Below are 5,000 nucleotides of genomic sequence, written 5' to 3' on the forward strand. Positions count from 1 at the left end.
CTCTCTCTCTCTCTCTCTCTCTCTCTCTTGTTTTTTTGTTTTGTTCTGTTTCTAGATGGGGGTTTCTCTGTGTAACCTGACAGTCCTGGATCTCACTCTGTAGACCAGGCTGGCCTCAAACTCAGAGATTTGCCTGACTCTGCCTCCTTCGTGCTGACGTCAAAGATATGTGTCACCACCCTCAGGCTGAAATGACTTCATGATGTTAATGCTCCAGCCACCAACACGTGCCTCTTTAGCATGCAGATCTGAGTCGGTTTGAGGCTTAGCTAATACGGTTTCCTGGTACTCTCAGAGAGGAAAGGCTGTGTGGCAGCTTTGCCTGGTGCTCTTCAGATCTGCTACCCATAACCAATGCTGGCATCTGCTCACGCCGGGACAGCTTCCAACTGGCCTCCCCAAACACCAAATGTTAAAGAGGGGTGAGCTTTAAAGAAAAGAGATTTGTTTTGGCTCACAGTCTTGGGCCAAGCTGAAGGCGCAGCATCTGATGACAGCCTTCTTGCTGGCAGAGCCCCAAGGCAGGCATAGCATTGTGAGGCCAAGCTGAAAGGGGGACTCCCTCAGAAGTGTGTCTCAAGAGGAGATGGAGTCCACATCGGGTACGTTGGCAGGAAGCCACCTCCCCTGAGTGGCTGACTGGCAGGGGAGTCCTCAGCACCACACTGAGGACCAGACTTTGATGAGGAGAGACAAAGCAGGCCAAAGCTGCTTTTCTGATGGGGGCCAGGAACACGAGCGCTGCTGACAGAAACACCAACTGCCCGCAGACATGCCAGCATGGGGTGTTGGCCATCTCAGGCTCATGCACTTGGGCAAGCGCACACACAGAAAGGCCTGGCTGGTGTTTTCTTCCCTACATAGTAGCAAGCCATGATTACCCCTGCCGGGAGCGTACTGCCAGAGCCACGGGGCATAGCTCCCCGTCCACCCGATCATACTGTCCAGAGACTCTGCGGGAAGTGCTGTCCCTTGCTTGGACTCTGATGTCCTGTCATTTCTTAAGATTTATTCTTATTTCCAGGTATGTGTGTGTATGAATGCACGCCACATGTGTACCTGTGGAGGCCGGAAGACAATGCCAGATTCCTTTGGAACTGGAGTTATAGGTGAGTGTGAACTGCCCGAGGTGGATGCTGGAAAGAGAGCACTGTGTGTTCTTATTTACGGAGCCATTTCTCCAGCCCTTGGTGCTACTTAACACAACTTTCCATCTCTGGTAGAACCAATAAAAGCCTTCCATTTGGCCATTTCTTCTGGGTTTCACTCACTTTCAAGGATCTCCATGCATTTGAAAGATTATTTTATGTTTTTAAGTGTTTTGTATGCATCCAAACTGGAGTTATGGATGGTTGTAAGGCACCATGCAGGTTCTGGGAGCCAGAGTCAAGCTCTCTGCAAGAGCAACAAGTGCCCTTAACTGCTGAGCCATCTCTCCAGCCCCTTCCCACGTATTAACACACACATTTTTTTTTCTGCTAATCTTTCTTGTGTCAACTTGGCCCCTTGGTCTAGCCCAAGATCCTAAGATCAACAGTGTTACCCAGCTCCTCGAGGTTGAGACAGGAGGATTCTGAGTTCAAGACCAGCCTGGACAGTATAGCAAGACTCTATATGGAAACCAAAACCCATATCATCTGTTTTCTGTGAACAATAGTACATTTCTTTGGAAAGTTGTTTGCATGGCGTTTTGTTGGAGCAAACACATAAAGGAACGTTTAGTGGAAGTAGACACATGTGAAAGACTAAGGCAGACTCATGAAGAAATGTTTGGCTGAAGCCGACGCAGGAGAAAAGATGTTCTGCTAAAGCAAGCATATGAAAAGACACGTGATGAAGGATTCTTCAATAACAATACACAAGTATTGGTCTGCCTTACATTGAATAGTTGAATTCTGTTTGTTGGGACTCCATAGAGTGAAACACACACACACACACAAAAGACTTCTGGTGGAATGCTCCAATTTCTTGCCACTTCCTTGAACTTGGGCTGATTGGCAGAGTGATGTCAGCTGAGACAGATGTACGTACTGAGGCGAGACCCGTGGAGGACACGTGATGTTTGGAGGGTAGAAATAGGACTCATGGACAGTGACAGAGGCTGAGCCTGGCCTGCTTATAGAGCTCGCTGTGCAGTTCTTGTGGGTCTCTAGTCTTCGCTGAGAGAGACACAGCCAAGAACTTCTCCTGGCATCCCTCCAGGTCCCTCCTGCTGACTTGTGTCAAGGCTGAAGCCTGGTTGTTCCTTGTCACCACTGCTGCTGACCTGACACTACTGCCCTGGACTGCTGGTGTATCTGTGAAGTGTCTGTGAGTGGAGCGAGCTGCCGCTGCTGACCTGTGAACTGAACTGCCCATTTCCAGACAACACAGATGGGAGTTGTTCCAAAGAACCTTTCAAAACAGGTCCACTTCCCTGCCCTCCCCCCACCATATCCTTTCTTGCCCACTACCTCTGGTGGGAGGTGGGGTAAAAGAGAGGTTAAAACATTTAAGAACCATCATTAAAAAATAATGTTTAAAAAAATTAAAGTTATAGCCACCATTTTTCTTTAAGAAAAGTTGGCCGGGCGGTGGTGGTGCACGCCTTTGATCCCAGCACTTGGGAGGCAGAGACAGGTGGATTTCTGAGTTTGAGGCCAGCCTGGTCTACCGAGTGAGTTCCAGGACAGCCAGGGCTACACAGAGAAACCCTGTTTCGAAAAGTTTTATTTTGGCTCACAATTCTAAGGCTAAAGATCATCAGCCAATGGTGGGTCCTTGTGTCTAGAGTCCCAAGGCAGGGAAGGGTTTCATGGGGGCGGGGGTGGAGAGAGGAGATTGTCTGCATGCATACGCATGAACCTGTGTCCTCTGGTCTGTCTGTTCTCCCTTGTGTCTTCACTACATCTTGGTCATCACCTAAACCATCTCTGCCCCAGCAAACGCTGGATTAAATTTCCACCCTCTGAATATACTTTATACCTAGAGTTCACTGCAGCTTTTCAGAGAGGACAAAATATATTCTCGTCCCAGAAAGGGCAGAGGTGGGCAGGTGCGACTGTTAGCTGCCACCTTCTTCTTCTGCCCACCCAGGACTACAAGGGAGGGCCAGCACAAGTCACTGACCAACAACACTCCCCTCTGATGGGGTTGGGAGCTTATACAGCACAGCATCTCCTTTGCCTGGACCACAGGGCTTTCCTGGAATGCAGACTTCTAGTGTGATGATGAGGGACAGTCCCAGGGGAGCAGGATGCTTGGTCACTGTGCATAGCCATGTCCCGGAGAAGTGAACTCTTGTAACAGATTGCTGTTACAAGAAAGCATCAAGGGTGCTTATGAAGGATGAGTGTTACGCTCTATGAGTCTGGAGAAGCACTTGATGCACTCAGGGACCGTGGACACACACTTGTGGTGCCCAGGGCACTCAGAGTGAGTTCACGGGGATGTGCTTTCTAAGCACCAAGGACCCCGTGGACCAAATTTATGGTTGACTGAAGTGGGGGTTTTAATTGGTGAGCTGTGAATTGGATGGGAAGAAAGGGGATCAGAGAATGGTCTGAAGACAGGGTGTGGGAAAGGCTTCCCACAGGAGCAGGCTTTGGTAGCCAGACCACTACAGCCAGTCTCCAGTGTGTATCATGTGCTCAGAGATTTATATGACAAACCTACATCTGTTGGCTGTAGGCTCCTTCTCTTTTCTGCTCTTCCTACTTTCTTCTCCTGAGAGGCAGGTAATGGAAGCCAGACCTCACCCAAACCAGGCAGGTGCTCAGTCACTGAGCCTTTCCCCCAGGGCTTCTAAGCCACTTTATTTCCTTGGCAATTGTTTGGGGCCAGCACTTAAGTTTCTGCGGCCTTCCTGCCCAGGCAGCCTGCAGAGAATGTCACAGAGTGCCATGGTCTAAGTGCCTCACCAAGGGGTCATTGTCCTGAGATGGGTTTTGTCCTGTCTCCACCCTATGTGTGCTATGAGTATGAGCCCAACAGGTTGGGCAAGCTTTCCAGCTGCAACCCGAGGTCACATCACATCAGATATGGCACACGCTCTCTGGAGCGCAGTCACACTCTGGCCAGCTATGGTTGGATTTTGAGAACTTGAAGTGCATGGGTTTCCTAAGGTGTGTAATAAACCATATCCCTGGGGGTGGAGTCCAGGGAGGCTTTTGACCTATAAACCAGATGGAAATGCAGGTGCCTTTATTTTTTTTTTTTTTCCATAGAGATTTGAGCACCGTGGCCTGGGCAAGCTGAGTGCCACCCCAGTTCTTCCATTTCTGAGCAGTCTGGTCTTACCTGCTTGGTATCCTTGTTGGAGATGCTGAATCTGGGCCAGCCCAGTGAGCAAAACAACATTCTGTTCTAGCTTGGCCTGTAGGAGGAAGATGGTCTGTCAGGAGGCCTGCAGGCCTTCCTGTACGGGAACTAGCTGTCACAAACACATTGCCAGACATTGGTGGCTCCCAGGGTGACACCCCCTACTTAAAAAGATGTGTTAGAGAGCCACGTGACCTTCAGCTCACAATGTTTACAGGGAAATTGTGGATGGATTCCCCTCCACTTCCCCTGCCCCATTCATGTGTTTGCCTGTTGTCTAATTTGGGGGCTCAGCATTGAAGTCAGAGCCTTGTGCATGCCGATGCCCATGTGGAGTTTAGAGGATAATTCTATGGATAACTGAGATTTCTTTCTCCACCTTCGAATCTGTCCCAGGATCGAGAGGCAAGGGCTTTATCCACAGAGCCACAGGGCGAGCACCCTACATGCTTTGTTTTTGAGGAGTTTTACATTTATAGGAAAGTTGTGAAGAGGGCATAGACAGTTCCCTTTCTCGAGGTGAGTCCTGAGGGGCTTCCTGCTGGGCGGGAGCCCATTACGGTCCATCAGTTTGGTTTTTGTCTGACTTCCCTTTTCAGTGGTAAATAGTCGTGCTGAAAGCGGGATATGACCCTGGTCCTCAGCTGTATCCTTCCCCCTGTGCACACATGGGCCCATCTGCAGCCTCTGGGAGGAACCCA

This window comes from Grammomys surdaster, unplaced genomic scaffold, assembly GCF_004785775.1.
Source record: "Grammomys surdaster isolate TR1022 unplaced genomic scaffold, NIH_TR_1.0 130, whole genome shotgun sequence".
NCBI lineage: Eukaryota > Metazoa > Chordata > Mammalia > Rodentia > Muridae > Grammomys > Grammomys surdaster.